Genomic DNA, 17,530 nt, shown 5'->3' with positions numbered 1-17,530 from the left:
TATAACTGTATATACCACCACTTCACACTAAGGCTAGGGTCACACCTACAGATCGAACACCCCTGCACAGGTCTGTCGGTTGACACCTTGCCAGCAGCTTGGTTACTTACACCGCGGATCTGCTTCTGAACCAGCATTTGCAGATTTGACAGCAGGTGGTAGAGAGTGCCACTTTGATTCTAAATGGGGCTACCATGGGTAGACATTACTTCTAGCAATAGCCCCCAAAGCAGTGTTTCGCTGGCATAAGGAAGCAGTAACCACACAGCAACCTTATTGCCAGTCTAAAACATAGCCTTTCCAATTTGGATATACAGTAGACTCTAGACTATTCGGCCTAATGTGGCGGAAGGGCAGGCCGCATAACAAAAAAGCCAGATAGTCCGGAGTTCCTTTATTAATGTACAGTACTCACCTCCACACACAGGCCAGCCTTCCCCTCGCCGCACCTGTGGACATCTGGCACAGCAGGCAGCAGGGACGTCCCAAGGTGCGCCATGCAGGAGGACCGCAGCAGACATCCGCCCGCACCACCCCGGCATTTTATAATGAAGATTTCGTTTTTACGGCCTCCGTACTAGGCTGGATAGTACGGAGGCCAGATAGTCGCGAGCCTTACTGTGTTTACATTCTGATTCCATATAATGGTCCTGATTTATTAAAGCTCTCCAAGGCTGGAGAGGATACCCTTTTATCAGTGAAGATGGATGATCCAGCAAGATTGGAATGAATCCAGTCCAGGATTGAAAACATTTGCTAGCAAATAGCACATGACTTTAAAAAATCCATTCCAGATTTCCTGGATCTCTCAGCTTCACTGATGAAAGTGTACCCCCTCCATCCTTGGAGAGCTTTAATAAATCCTGCCCAATGACTAAATAACTAATTTTCATTTGAAACACAAAATGTTTAGTTTAAGAAAACTTAAATACTGTTGAAACATCATAACATTACCTTGTGGACCACACCTTACTTCACCTTGTAAAGTGACCAGAGGTCAAAGAAGCATGTATGTTCAGGCTTTACTTTAGAGCATAGCAGGATCCCTAAAACATGGGACAGCCCATTACACAAATACTGACCACAGCTTTTATGGTCAAGCTATCGTCCACCACCCATTGAAAAGTGCAATGCTAATTATGCATACAACCTACAGTAAACATTTGGATAGCAGAATTCTCCAGGTTTTAAGGCTGCTGTAGCATTCTGCAGATATTTTTAGGAAGGGATAAGGCCCCTGAAAGAGTCTGCTTTATTGATCTAGGTTTACTTTACAAAGTCATCTAGTCCACAAATTTACCTTAATTACTTGTCTACTCAATCACCAAAAGTCAGACCTCTTTGCTTGTTCCTACTTTACGTATCACAGTTAAAGTCCTGGACGTAACATAGAAAAGTAAACAAAGAAAATCCTAGTAATTTCCTATGTACGCATTTCCCTTACACTTTTCCCTTGAATATCCAAGCTATTGTTAATTACTTATTTGTTTCTGGCTGTTGGCCACTGTAATAAGTTACATGATGATGTACAACACATGGGGATACTATGAATATGTAGATAACTGCCTACATACCAAAAGATGAGGAATACTGGCCAATGTCCGCTTTAATGAAAAGAAGGAAATTTCCAGTTTTAACAAGTGTTAACAACTAAATGCAAGGCTAGGAACTAGGGAAGGGAACAAGGTATGGTGTAGCTGGAAGAATTTATTTAGTGTGTGACAATTGGGAGGCAGTGGAGGTACATACTGTATCTACATAGGTCCCCCACACCCACGTCACCAGTTACGTACCTAGGGGGTGGGAGATTTGGCCTGTAGAGGATATCGCTGTCTGCACCATCCTCCATACACAGCAGCCACCAGGAACAATCATTGTGCATTCTTGTGCCACCAGGAACAACTGCATTTTGCTTCCATACTGTTTGTAACCGTCAACACACTGCACATTGCTGATAAATCTGAACCCGTATACTGGTGGTAATTATGAACATACTTCTGGTAATCCTAAACATGCGCAATGCTGGTTACCACACTGTTGTTATCACCATGTTTTCTTGCATTTCATTAAATTTATTTTCTTCCTGACTAGGGATGAGCGAACACCTGGAAGTTCGGGTTCGGCCAAACTTCGGTTTAAAGTTCGGGTTCGGGTACCCAAAATTGTAAAGTTTGGTACGGACCCGAACTTTACAGTTCGAGTTCGCTCAACACTATTCCTGACCAATTATTCAAGAGCACAAATTGTAATGTATTACTAATTAGATGTGCTGGCTGTGTTCGTGCCTTTTTTAAGATCTTTGGCAATTTAATTGGCAATTTTTTTTTATCTGGTGACTTTGCCCATAAACAGTTCTTTTTTTCTATATATTGCACTGTATCTATGGAGGAGTGGTGCTGACTTCCCTGGACAGGAAGAGTATTAGGACTACAGACTAAATAACTGATGACAGAGCTTTAGCTACACACTACATCTGGAGTTCTCTTGATCTAATAGCTCTGTACAATTGCATTGGAAACAGGTGGTGGTGGTGGGTATGGCTAACTTGGTAGAGTATGAGGGGAGGATCCTTGAGCACCCAAAGTGTGCAGGGCAACATGACTCCTCCAATGAGCTATAAACTACTTCTGCACCATAGGTTGCAATTCTGCCCCTTTTGCAGCCCCTTCTGCAAAAGTAGAGGTGCATGTTCTACTTACCTCTCTGCCAGGCCTATATAGACAAGGTTTAATAGCAATGGCTTATTCTTACACAGCATAGAAAAGAGGGACCATTTAGAGGAAAATGTTTTTAATTTAGGATTTTAGTAGCAGGATTGTTGACATCTTGCAAGTATCCGCTCACATAGACTGGTATAATCATAGTCTGCTTGCAATTTAGAAAAAGGCTGCCTAAATGTTTTACGAAAAAAGAAAGAAAAACGTGTTAAGAAAAAAGTAACAAAAACGTCACTGCAATAAAAGCTTCTGTACACTTACCTCTTCAGTGGGTAGGAACTTTATTGTTTTGGATTGCTCCAGCCTCCAGCAGAATCTTCATATCCAACACATTTTTAGGTGTTTTGAGTGTCTAGTTCCCCACTGCACTCAAAGGTTTTTGGCTTTTGTGGTTCCTTAAGGCCAGCAGATGGAACTATGGTGTGTCTTGGAAGTGTAAAATATAAACTACAAGTTACATTCTATACATGGAGGAGATGATCTGTTTCTATATGTGACTTTATGACTTTATGGCAAAATATTTTATGCATGATACTATGAGGGAGCTGAATCACTCTAGAATGTCATCTTGGTATGAAATATCATAATGTTGCATGCGCATAGGACTGCCGATTCAAATTATACATGTAATAGGCTAAGTGTTGTAGGATTCTTATTTAGATTAATTATCAGCTCTGCTCTAAAAACTATATGGTGATTTAAATCAAACGGGGCATGTTATATGCCTAGACTTTATCTGCTGTAGTCCCATGATAGAAAACAAAAGGGGGAGACGGAAGGGAGGAAAGAAGAGAGGAGGGTGAGGAAAATAAAAGTGTAACTGGCCTACTCTCCACCAATATTAGATTACTCTGTACACGGTACTTCCATCTGCTGTAAGGGTCCCCATTATATTGAGATAATTAATCCTATAAAACCAGTGGACCATCGATGGGTCCCTGACTGATGCCACATCACCAGAATACATGCTCTGGCTGCATCTACCAGACGGATAAGTACCAATGTGCGGTGTTGTTTGTGATTGAAAATTTTAGTATGCTAGAGGTAAAAACCTGGTTTAAAAGGGACTGTTAGATCAGTGAAATTAGGGATAAGGCGATGGACCCTTTCCCAGAATAGCTGAATCCCTGGGCACTCTCAGAAAATATGTAAAAGTGTGCCTTGCTCACGTCCACATGACTAACAGCGGTCAGTAAAATATGGCCACATCGAATGTAGCAGTACTGGTACTGTATATTTGCGGGTAAGATACCTGTATCTTGTTTCTTGGTAGCTTGTGCTGACTGAGGAGGTGTGGGCTAGGGATATCACAGCCTCAATCTCATCATCAAAGAGAGATCTGTCCAGGGCTCCAGCCCATTTCGCAATAAACAGAGGGACGAAGTCTACCACCACATGTATAAGTTCTGAGTAAAATAGTGATGTAACATGGTGGGTCCTTGGGTCACTCAAGTCTGTTCAAAAACAGTTAAAGGTCTGCAAAAAGACCAAAGAAGAGTCCACATAAAGATCCAAAATCGAGGGCCAGGAGGTCCAGTAGGAGAAAAAGAAGATATGGCAAGCTCCCTGTGTCACTAGGGTTTGGAATCCTGAGTCTTCCAACCTGAAGGTTGAAACTGAGGTTTTACAATCATGGGATACAGACTGGAAGAATGACCTTGGTATTCAAATTGATGAGGCCTGGAGTCTGTAAAGTGTATCCTAGGTAAAAGAGTCGTCTTGATAGTAAAACAGTGGAAGGAAAACCAAGGAAGCAGAACTGAGAACCACCGCTGGAGTTCCAACCTGAAAACCATTAGAAGAGGCAAAAAATTATGGGCATATTTTTTTGCACGGTCTCTTGGGATACTAGTCCCCAGATAAATAATTGTCTCTGAAGCCTAGAGAAATAAGAAGGGACAAACACAGGGAACCAGGGAGGGAGACATTAAGTGCCAGTGATTTTTGATAACTACATTTTAAAATTGGAGAGGGGGCCATATGACTGGAGTTCAGCTGGGAGGTTTGTCAGAGAGACTGTTGCTTTTGGTGTGGTTTGTTGGCAAAGGCTGCTATTATTGCTAGAGAAATTCCACAGATGTTCAGGTTTTCCCTAATCTGTCTCAAGAATTTACCTAAAGTCAAAATGAAGATAAGAGGGGAGATGGGGCATCCCGTTAGATATGGGGAAGGAGTACGATATTATTCTGTTTGCTTTGACTCTAGTAGACGGACAAGAGAATAAAGTTAGAATCTGTGGAAGCATCTGATCTCCCAGTCCAATATACCAGAGAGTTTGGGAAATAAAGTCCCTATTTACCTGGTCAAACACCTTCTCAGCATCTGTAGAAAATAATAGTGAGAGAAGATTCCTGGTTTGGGCCACATACATTAGGCTTAATAGTCTTGATAATGTTATCTTGTTCCTCACCATTGGGCATAAACCCCACCTGGTCGTTACTAATAAGGCTCTCTAAATGAGGGATCAAGCATGTCACCAGGATTATTGAGTAGAGTTTAAGGTCCACATTTAGTAGAAAGATAGGATGGCAACCTTGTTACAGTCTGCAGTGCAACACCCTCATCTCTGGAGGCTTGTGAAAAGATCAGGCTTTTACGTAGACTCTGCTCCTTGGCCCTTCTTAGGGCTCACCACCACCACTGAACAATCCATAGTACCCCCATAGGTTCCATCTCTCCAAGCGTGGCACAGTTTACATAGTTTCCAAGTAAAATTTACATTTTAAATAGGCCTTTGTTCAATTACCTATTCACTTTTAAACCATTGCCACTATAAATGTAACTTGACCTGTGGGTTGAAAACCACTGCAGGTTTAATTCTGTGGGTATTTTGTCAGCCAGTTCACCCTCAACCATACCCAACCCCTGTGCCATGCACATCCCTGTTGGGTAAGAAAAGATTATATGTAGCAAAATGTCCACAGTTGCTTAAGGAGTGCTGTGCTTTTCCTTGGATTAAACCTACTGTAGCTGCAAAAGTCTGAATTTGATAGATACAAGCCTTTTTTCAACCTTATGGGTAATTATGTTCGAGAGTTTCTATTAAACTTGATGTTGTGATTGAAGATGTACTTGTTGCTATAGTTATTTTCCTTCCTGTCTGGATGGAGTGTGATTCCAAGGACAATCTGTGTACGTGCTACTTACATAGTTTGCATAATTTACATAGTTTACATTGTTAGGTTAAAAAGACATATGTCCTTCAAGTTACACCTCAAAGGGAAAAAAAGATATTGATTTATCAGTAACCTGATGTTATCCAGGGAAATAAAAAAAATAAAGACAATTATAACTAGAGTAGTAGCTGGATAAATACAGAAAATGGTCACAACATTCTTCTATATAATTTTAGAAACATCCAATCTCTTTTAAACCAATTCTGCTGTACTTGGTAAATACTGTTTATTTTTCCATGCATAAAAGTTTGAGAACATAAATAAATATATTATATGTAAAATATCTAACCTCTGCATAACTACATAAACTATGTACACACGTCAGATAATAGTTGCCTGAATTGATCAGTCATGTTCACTTAAGGGGAAAACCTGTCATGTGTACAGGTGTACCCTGATGTTCTTCATCACTCCACCATAGCGGACTGATAAATAATGAATCAGGAATGACGACTGAGGAGGAGAGCACAGTAGGGTGCCGATTGCACCTCCTCCCCATTCATTGAACAGATCAACACTGTCCATGCCTGCTAATTTATCTGTCTCTAGAAACAATCATGAAAGATCATTTTTAGTGACAACCATCTGATATCTATCTGTATGAAGCTTTAGGCTATGTGAAAAAATTTTAAGGGCCTTTTAAAACCCTGAAGCCCTAGTTGATTTAAACCAGGGATACCCCCTTACAGGCCATATTCAGTTTAGCAAGTGAAAAGGTTTTCCCCATCAGCGAAAGTGGTTAGATTTATTTAAATGTACAGGATGCTTTATATTTTGTAATATTTAAGAAACCCTTTCTTTATAGCAGGGGTTGGCAAAGTTTTATGGGCACTAGGCCATTTATGGGGTGGGCGGGAGAACACTAGACTTGACCCGCCCCACTGGTTCTGCCCACCACCAGGGAACGCCCCCTAAAGTGAAATCCCTCTCCTTTGTATGCGTTGCGGAGGAGAGGGATATACCTTCAGGGAGCTTTCCCTATTTATCGTGGCGGCAGAAGTATCAACGCAGTAAAAAGGGGAGCAACTGCAAGGGGGCAGCACCGGAGCTCCGGCAGCTCCAGCTCTAGTAGTTCTTAACGCCCCCTGTCCGATCCGCCGGCAACCCACGGCTCCGGAGCTGCAGGTTATTAGGCTGGATCAGCCAGGGGGTGTTAGGCCGGAACGAGCTAACGGCTAGGCCGTATCTGGCCTAAAAGCCAGGGGTTGCCGACCCCTGGTTTATAGTATGTGTCTATAAAGAGATCCTTCCACCAGACCATTTGTTTCAACAACATGTGTAGCCATCCAAAAGCCTTGAGACTGCAATTGGGTTCCACCATCTTTTCTGTGATGTTAACAGACTCAGAGCTCCTAAGTAACCCTCTGCACTATTCTACTTTGCTCCACCCTGGGCTGCTCCAAAAAAGGTATTGCCAGGTGAGAAGTACAAAGTAAATTTGTTTGGTAAAGGGGTCTCAATTTTCTGAAGGTAAGCAATTTTGAACTGTAATTTCTAAATCAGCCATTTAAATAAAGTAGTTATACACTCCCTTAATCACTTAATCACTTTATCTAAAATATGAATATATTACTCTTAGTTAGTGTCTCTTCTTATATAAAGGTCTTCCATGACTCTTTTATGACCTGTTATTCTATGCAGCATGTTTGTAGTTCATACTCACCTTCATTACTGGGATAACATACGCCTCCCATTATGTGCATTCTTGAAAACACCCAAAGCAGTTCAATGTGAAATGTGTTTAATAATAATAATAATAATAATAATAATTGTTACTGGCTTGTTTTTCAGACAATTTTTTTATAGACATTTGGCCTTACTTCTCTTTGCAATTGAGAGGAAGAAAATTCTACACTTGTTTCTTACTTGTTTCTGCGATGCATACAGTTGTAACCATATTTTAAAGTAATTTAACCTTCTACTTGTATTGTTAAACCATTAACCTAATTAAATATATATTTAAAAAAAAAACTTCCTTTGCGCACACATAAAACTGGAATTGCATTCCAAAGCTCAAAATCTACAACATAATATTGAATTTTAATGCAGTCTGTGAAACCACAAGCTTTATAATATAAAGCATAAATATTTAAATTTATTTTGTAATACCTTCACTTTTTATTACTGTCAATTTACTCAAATCCTAGAAGGAATCATTCACCTGTGGTTAAAGGCTATACAGTGTAATAAATTTTCTAACATACTTTCCACTCTTCAAGATAAGGAATTTATAACACTAACACTGTAACCTTTTAATGACTTCTGCATTCCAACACACATGGGCTACATTTGGCCAGAATCATCACAGCTTCATCTACCTCGCTTATCAATTTAGTTCATTTGTTAAATCCAAACCGCACAGTCCTGCATTTCACAGATTTTGGGCACATTCCTATTACACTGCAAACAAACATTTCAGTCAGCAGGTTCTTAGTGTTTTATTGTTTCTACTTTTCAAAATTGCTAGAAGTGTACCTAGCACTGGTGAGATAATTATCTTTATTTTAAGCAATGTTTTTCTTTGCAATGTGTTTTAAGACTTTGTTTTTGTAAGTGAGATATGGAAAATGTGAATAGAGCCAAAATAGCCAAAGTTTGCACTAAGTTTGCTTTTACTGTTTTTACCTCCTGGGCGGTTCTCTTCTGCCAGGTTTTATATGTCTAAAAGCGGTACATTGATTTTCATGAAAAATTATTTTAAAGTATAATATAATAATATTAGAGTATATAGAGTATAAAAAAGTTTGAAACACAAAATCATGTCAAACTAATAAATTATTATTTTTTTTTTTTAAATCTTCAAATTAAAAAATAAAATAAATAAATAATAAACTCATACTCTTATATTATACTGTAAAATAAATGTTCATGAAATACAATGTACAGCTTTTAGACATATAAATCTAGTGTATTGCATTCAATACAGTTGGATTTGAATTTCCTGCCACTGAACGTCTGCACACAACGACGTCACCTGGAATTTACTGGTGACTCATCAAGTGCAGAGAACACTGGCCGGAGGAAGAGAGAAGACACGAAGGACGACGGAAGATGCTGGTGGATCAGGTAAGTCTCGATTTACTAATGTTTCCCAAAGGTTTAGCTCCCCCGAGTGTGAATTGGGATTACCGCTTCCAGCTCCTTTATACTACCCCGAGTCACACTCGGGGTTACTGCCCAGGAGGTTAAAAGGTTTCCTTTTAGGCACCCAAGGCATGGTGACTATGCATGCCAGGCTTACACAGATTTAACAGAATGCCAAGCCAGGAACACTTTATATTGCATGAAGATGCCACCAGATCTATTTTCTTCCTGGATGACTATGCAGTAAGGCTGGAAGTAGAAGTGACGTTGTCTCTGACCACATACTCATACTGTACATGTTTCTTTAGCCATGCCGACTATCAGGCAGCACATGAGCTCATTATCTTACTGCAGGAAGAACTTGTTTAGAGCTCAATAACACACACAATATGCCCCTTCCCTCAAGACCATCTATCATGACTAACTATCAGGCCAACATTTTGACCTCAGCCAGGAGAAGCCAGTGTGACCTGTCTGGAGGATAACGCTTGTTATTCCTGGGCTCTCAGGGAAAAAGGGAAGGTGGTCCTTTATCCTCACTTCGGCTGGTTGACCAAAATCCAACTGGCTGGAGAATGAATCGTTCTTTTTTATTTTTCAGAAGAGTTAGAGATGACTTTTAAATGTCCCCCTCTTATTCTGAATGCAGCTACTTTAGAACTAAACATTCAGAACTGGAACAATGCTGAGAGTTCCAGGGCCATTGTTTATGGTTAACTCTAATCTGATGGGCTGAAAAGGCATTTTAAGTATCACCATTGGAAAAGTTTGTGTATTGTAGTTTGTTGCTGCTTACACATCATTTTAAATATTAACATATTTTATATCTATTTACTTGAACAAATCTAAATTTTCTATTTTCTACAACTGGAGGTAAAATTGTCATTGTGTGCTCCTAAATTATTTGAATTCAAAAATAAAGGTTTAGTAAACAGATTCACTGATATTATACAAAACAAAAAATTGCAGGTACCATAATTATGTTATATAGGATTTCTTTCAAAAAATGACATTGATTTAGAATTAATATGTGTGCACAAAGTGAAAAAACGGCTCTGGCCACAAAGGTGTTAAGGCTGAACTTCAAAGCAATCAATTCATTGTTGATTTATAGTCAGCCCTAATGGCAAAGCTTTGTTGGTAACCTGATTTTTTCTCTACTGTAGTTAAATAATAAAGGACACCTGATGGGTTCCTAGATCTGCCCTTTCCTCTCCCAGTGTGAGTTCTACTGTAGATTGGTTAACAAGAAGCTGACTTCAAGTCAGGTTCAGTTTCTTACACAAGTTGTATTTAAACATATTGAACACAGCCATAACAGTTTTGTCTAAAGGTTAGCTTTAAAATGACTATTCCCTGCTCTCTCAAAAATGTAGAGTTTTTGACTAGAGTTACTATACGAGGGGGTGCTGAGAAGTTCCTGGCTTTGCCCCCTTCCAGATGAAATAGGAAAATGAGTGTGGGAGCATATGACAACCTAATATCTTGGTATGTAACTGTGCAAATATCAGGTCTTTGCGATTCTTAAAACTGTTTTTTCTTTTAGTGAGAAGCTGTGATGGCAGAGGCACAAGCAAAGTTTCACATCGTTGGAGTTACGGGCCATCATGAAGTTTTTGTTTCTCCAGGGAAAGTCAGCAAAGGACATTGACACTGAGATGTCACCAACACTGGGGGAGAAGTTTCCTTCATACAGCACTGTCAAAACCTGGATAACTTGTTTCAAGACCGGGCATTTCACTGTGGGCGCCCCCCAACCTCAACTGACCCGGCAACCCGCGATGCTGTCCATGAGCTGATTATTGAGGACCGGCGAATATCCACAAAAAAGATAGCCCAGATACTTGACATCTCACGGAAGCGTGTTGGGTTTGTTATCACCACTATCCTAGACATGTACAAGCTTTCAGTAAAGTGGGTGCCGAAATGTTTGAACAGGGATCAGAAGAAGGAACGAGTTGAACCATCCAAAGCCGTTTTGGCCATTTTTGCAGCTGCACAGGACTTTTTGGCTAGGTTAGTGACTGAGGATGAAACCTGGCTCCACATCTATGATCCTGAAACCAAGGAACAGTCAAAGGAATGGCGCCACAGCGGGTCCCTGTGGCCGAAGAAGTTCTGAACCCAGAAATAAGCCAGAAAAGTCATGGCATCCGTTTTCTGGGACAAAGACAGTATTCTGTTGGTGGACTACCTACCTTAGGGCTCTAATATCAAAGGACAGTAATATGCTAACCTCCTGGGCCAGCTGAAGGAGGCAATTAAGACGAAACGCAGCAGAAAATTGAACAAAGGGTTCTATTTTTTGCAGAGCAATGCACCTGTGCACACGTCCAACGTTGTGGCTGCCAAATTGATCACCCTGGGTTCCCAATTGGTCCACCACCCCCCTCCCCCAACTCACCTGACCTGGCCCCTACGGAATATTATCTGTTCCATAAGATATTTAAATATCAAGAGTTCTACTTTAAAAATATAGTTTATATTTAGTATTATTAGTGGTATCAGGCTTAATTTGTTGAATTTTCTACTACTACGTTGTTATAAGAGCTTTGCTATACCATCATTCCTATTGAATTAATTGTAATATTTTCTTACATTTTCCTAGGTTGAATGAATAATCCAATGAAGCCTTTTAATCATGAATGGGGGAAAAATGGTGATCCCATGCATGAGCAGTGAGATCGGCACTCTTTTTTTCCCTATATACATCACCTGATCTTGTGTCTGCACAGTGCGAAATTCAGTGACGTACAAAGAAGGAGGAAGAAGGCCAAAGTGTATAGCAGCTCTTGGTGGGGGGCTGAAGGAGGATACCAGAATGATTGAGGAAACCTCCGGATGGATCGGTGGATCTGCAGGAATAAAGGCAAGTGTGTTTTTGGTTTTTGGTTTAGTTGCACTTTAGGAAATGTGAAATAGTACAATAAAACACATTTAGATCATTCCACATGCTCTGCCTGCTCAACACATGGAGCTCTTTTCACTTTGCTTTACTGATATTCAGCTCTGTGTGGTTTGTTTCTTTTTTTTCCCCAGCATTTCAAGGTTTGTGTTTGAAATTCATGCTTTTTTGGGGAGTTTTCCTAATGGACTGCAAAGAAAATGCATTCTAAATCATTTAGCCAGTATTTAAATGACCATAAAGTTCCCCACTTAAATGCTTGAAAATATCTAAAATTGCTCCAAATTAATCCTTATTATAGACATTTTTGGATGTTTTCATGCATTTATAGGCATTTTTTAGGGGTCCGTGGACATTTTCTCCTATGCATTCTCTTCTGAGCAATCTGACAAAGATTGTTTCAACACCTTTTAAAAACTAAAAACTCAAACAACGCTGTACGGGTATTTATTAGCACTTAAAAGTAATGTTAGTATAGAGTCAGTCTGAAGATTCCGTTGCACTTTTTGTTTTTGGGCAAGAGAATGACTGCAGTGGTAACTCAATAATCCCTATAAACTTTTATATATATACACACACATTTTTATATTATTTTTCAGTGCCAGGAATAATTACACTACATTTATGTTTAAAAAAACCTTTACCATTGGTTCCCTATGTTAAGTGAAGCAGAAAAACTGAAAATAAGTTGTTTAGATGGCCAGGTGTTTTGTTCATAAAACTCATATCTTGCAAATATTTCAGGCAGTGGTTGTGCTTTATATTCCATAAAGCTTCATTGTTTAAACATGCATAGCTTTAGAACCACACCCTTGACATTTGCTGGGGTCATGCAAATCATTGTCCATATGGTTCTGCTATTAGAGAAGAACTAAACATCCAATGATTATTTGTATTAAAAGTTATGAACTGAATTTCAAAGAGCCTTTTTTGATAGAACAAGCTGATGCATACTCAATCACATGAAATGGCAACATGCAATGCAATGTTTTGTTTGAAAACATCCTTTTGACATATATTTACTCAATCCACCCATAGTACTTGTGTGCAAAACAACACTTTCCAGGGTCCAAAATGTTGTCAAATATAGCCTATGCCTATATCACTCTTTGAGAGAAGAAACCAGTGGGCTGCACTATGGTTAGCCCGATGGTGGTGTGAGCCCTAAGAATGCCAAGGCGCAGAATCTAAGCAACAGCCTCGTTTTATCCAGGTTGCGGTTCTTGGGCACACCAAGGACGGCAGAACACAAGGGTGCGGTATTGAATCAGCAGGCTGAAAATGGTCAGGAAGGCTGGGGTCAAGGCAGGCTGCAGACAAGCAAGGTCAGGAACAAAGCCAGGGGTCAAGAGCCAGAAATCCAGAAAATAGAAACTGATGATATGGGAGTCACAAAAAACACAGGGGAACACAGTCTACATGGGAGAAGACAGGAGGCATGGGTGACACAGGGGTCACCAAAGTTAAAAGGAAGACTGGAAGAGACAGGGAAACAAAAGACTCACTAAATTAACCAACAAGTGAATTGGAAATGTTTAGCTGAGGTAAGCAACACAATGCACAATAACAGAGTGCTGTGTCTGAGACAGCTAAATAACCATGGACTACTATGAGACTATCTCCTGATTGACCGGCAGGAGGGGCAATGCTAATAAAACTTGGTAAAGCAGGTGCAATTGTGGTCAGAACTGGTCACATGCACAGGAGAGTGACGCTAGTGTTTTAGCAAGGAGGAGGTAAGTATGAGAGCTTATTTGGTAATTTAAGTAATTTGTCCATAAATAAATTAGCATTAGGCTGGTCTTTGAATTGCTGAAAGAAATTATTTTAGAAGAATTTGAGGAATTTCAGTAGATGGTGTTGTGACCAGATAAATTTCTATCTACTGTCGAAGAAAATAATTTCTACATTCTATTCTCAAAAGGGTTAATGAGTATTATTTCATCAAATTATGAAACATTTACCGACATCACACATTGTGCAATACATTCTCATAGTGGTTCGATTCACTATAGCCCTACAGTGTCTTGCGTTGAGCTGATCCCTCCTTACCTCACAATATATATCAAGCTTAATTGCCCATCAAAACAGATAATGCCTTAGCTATTATAAAAAAAAATGAGAAAATAAAATATATTTTGATATAAAATGACTCTGAAGGAGTTCAGCTGCTACAGTACACTTTGATATTATGTATTGCCTCTCCAGTATTTCTCCATTTCTTTTTTTTATTCCTAGTGCCCAGTACAAGTAACACAATGAAATGTTTACAAAAAAAACCCTCTCTATCCTTGCATAGGGATGGCACATTTCTTACAAATGCACATTCAGCTTTGCAAAGAGTTCTCTACAAACTCTCAAGAGATATGTAGATTTTGACTTTTTATGTAAAGTTGAATGTGCTTCCCTGCAGCACCACTCTCCAGCTTTTACCACACTGTTGATATAACAACTTCTAATAGCTTTTATTTTGTTCCTATCTAACCACACTTTTTATTACATTTAGTTTGGAAACAGCTCCTGGGATGATAGTCCAAAATATGTTGTAGTAGAGTTTTTAGTGCACTGCGATAAAATAAACTCCTGGGACTAAAAATGCCATAGCCACCTGAAAACATATCTACCCCTGAGACTACAGCTACAGACTACATAGGAAGATCCCAGTACTACGGCTAGGATTTTTTTGTGGAATAAATATTTTTTTTCAAATATTACATTTACAACATTACATTTCATTAAAATAATGCAGATTGAAAACTCTGAATTTGGAAAGTGATTGTCAGATTCTAGAAAAAAAATGTTCTGAGTGAATAGACATGCTTGTGATAGTCATGTGCATGCCGAAGATACTCTAAGCCTTATTAAGCTCTTCAAGACTCAAGAAGATAGACTTTTATCAGTGAAGCTGGGTGATCAAGCTAACCAAGAATGGATTTCCTAACAGACATTTGCTATGTGTTAGCAAATGTTTTCTGTCCTGGACCAGATCCATTCCAGGTTTGCTGTGTCACTCAGCTTTACTGATAAAAGTGTATCCTCTCCAGTCTTGAATAGCTTTAATAAATCAGGACCTCTGATTCTAAGGCTACGATATGAGCTTTCGGGCTTGTCACAAATGAGAATCTGATGTGTGCAGAGGTTCGCTATGGAAGTAAAGGGAGGAGGGTGCAGCGGTGTGCCGCTTGCTTGTTCTCCCCTTCCCCACTCCATAGAACAGAACGGTGCTGTATGTACAGTGCTTGTTCACTCATCTTTCAATCATTTGTCACTGTAAAGGACAATAATCAAGCTTTTGAGAATGTAAAAAAAGAGATACAAGGGTTCGTTATGTGAAGTTCAATTTATATATACCGTTTTACCATTTTCCGGCGTACAAGATGACTTTTTAACCCTGAAAAATCTGTGCCAAAGTCGGGGGTCGTCTTATACGCCGGGTACCAATACTTACCTGCAGCTTGCTTCATGTCCGGCGTTCCCGCGAGTCCTCCTTCACGTCCGGCGTCTTGTGCAGCTTGCGCGAGTCCTCCTGTGCAGCAACACGAGCCTGCACATGAGGACGTGAGCCTGGATTGGCTCTCCAGTGGAGAGCCTGGATTGGCTCTTTAGTGGAGAGCCTGGATTGGCTCTTCACTAGAACATTCATTAAAGGAACGCGCCCATTCATTACTTAGAACTAGTACTGTACTGTTCCTTCTGCCTCTCAGTTCTCGCACAATAGCGACATCTGACAGGCAGAAGGAACAGTACAATACTGGGCATATAACACAACCCCCAACTGATTGGTTAGAGTGGGGGGTCGTCTTATACGCCCAGTCGCCTTATACACCGGAAAATACGGTAACCTTACATTTCTCATGTTAGATGTACACAGTTTAAATGTTTTAATATTTTGCAACAGTTGAAATTGTATTACCCTGCTTGTTTCTCAAAACCAATATAATCAAGCCTAAGACTCTCCTACTGCTTCCCACTTAAATGGCGGCCTGCATCTGTAAGCTATGCTTTTCTATTTAGGGAATGCATTGCACTTTATTAAGCTGGCCGGAGTCTGTTTGATGGCCCACCAGTATGATAACAAGCATGCTTAAAACAAGGCAATCCCTAATTTCAGATCACCTAATATTTGGGAAACCTAAAATAAAATAAACCCACTGGATTTGCTGCCAATTTTACACTTGTTATGATACATTTTTCATCCCTATAGCTAAACAGACATAAACTAGTTAAAAATACATTACAATGAATTTTTGGACCATAAGCCTTAAATGTGTTGTCAACATGTACATGTACAAGATGTCAGGAATTTATAATTTATGGTAAGGCATTGCAAGGTTACTAGCACAATAATGTCCCTCCATTGAGGGTAAAAGTGTTATATACTTGTATTATGTAAATTTAACAACTGTTTAGTTTAAAAGAATATCCTGCTGTTTAATTACTTGAAATCCTTTGTGTGAGTTCTTGGCTTAGAAAATCACAACCTCGAGTTATTTCCTATTAAAAGGACAGAATTTTTAAATTACAACCAAGACACAATACAGAGAAGATCTATTTCCACTAGCCCAACAATAAATAGCAGCAAGGTTATATCTTGTTCTTTGTTTTCTCATGCTGCTTTTGTTAATCAAAAGATGACTATCAGCTTTGGTTTATGTTAATCTTCAGGAAGCTTTCTAAACTAATACCCATGTGTTTCCTTAAAGGAAATTACAACAACTTCAAAGATCACTTACTAATTAAACCCTTTAACACACTTTCCTTTGGAAACACACTTTAATATCAGAAGTTTTCATAATTATTAATATGTTGTTGTCATTGTACACAGCTCGGTTCATAATCCTGGTGTTTGATGCTGGGGTGTTTACTAACCCAATCTTTAAGGCCAACTTGAGTTTTAGTAATTAAATGTGCAGAGCTGACATCATTGCAATCCCAGCAATGTGGATGAATCACCTGTGAGGATGTCCACAAAACTGCTGGAATGATTTCTAGCTAGTAGCTGTAACTGTTTCTGTTCTGTATGATTAATGCCATCTTAGAGTCAGCAACAAATTATTTGAAGCTTCCACCGGCAACAATAAACAGTTTAATATTTGACATACCTAAGATACCATCTGAAGTTAGGATGCTAGGTATTGTATCTATGTTATCTAACAAATGCTTCTAGTTTAAACTATACACATCAGAACATAGTTTTAATTTTTTTCAAAATGTCATAATAGAAAAGCTTTGGGATAGAGCCTTTTAATCTCAGAGAATGAATTTTTACTGCTAGACAGTGCTCACATTATTAATATTGATATTAATTTTAATATTAATAATATTAATAAACAGGATTTAGATAGCGCAAACATTACTCAGTGCTGTACATTAAAGGGGGTTGCAAATGACAGACAGATACAGACAGTGACATAGGAGACCCTGCCCCGAAGACACCAATGACAATGGTGAGGTACAGTGAACTGGTATGACATAAACTAATGATATAGTATAGTTTAAACTGGCAGATAGTAAAACCAGCAATGTAAAGGGGAATGCAGGGTTACATTTTGCTTATTAGACCGCAGCTAAAACTACTAATGGGCATGATTTATTAAAGCTCTCCAAAGACTTCAGAACATTGACTATTATGGAAGAACCTGGGTGAT

This window comes from Pyxicephalus adspersus, chromosome 7 (assembly GCF_032062135.1).
Source record: "Pyxicephalus adspersus chromosome 7, UCB_Pads_2.0, whole genome shotgun sequence".
In the NCBI taxonomy this organism is placed as follows: Eukaryota; Metazoa; Chordata; class Amphibia; order Anura; family Pyxicephalidae; genus Pyxicephalus; species Pyxicephalus adspersus.
The sequence above is the reverse complement of the archived record's forward strand: the minus strand, read 5'-3'. Positions refer to the sequence as shown.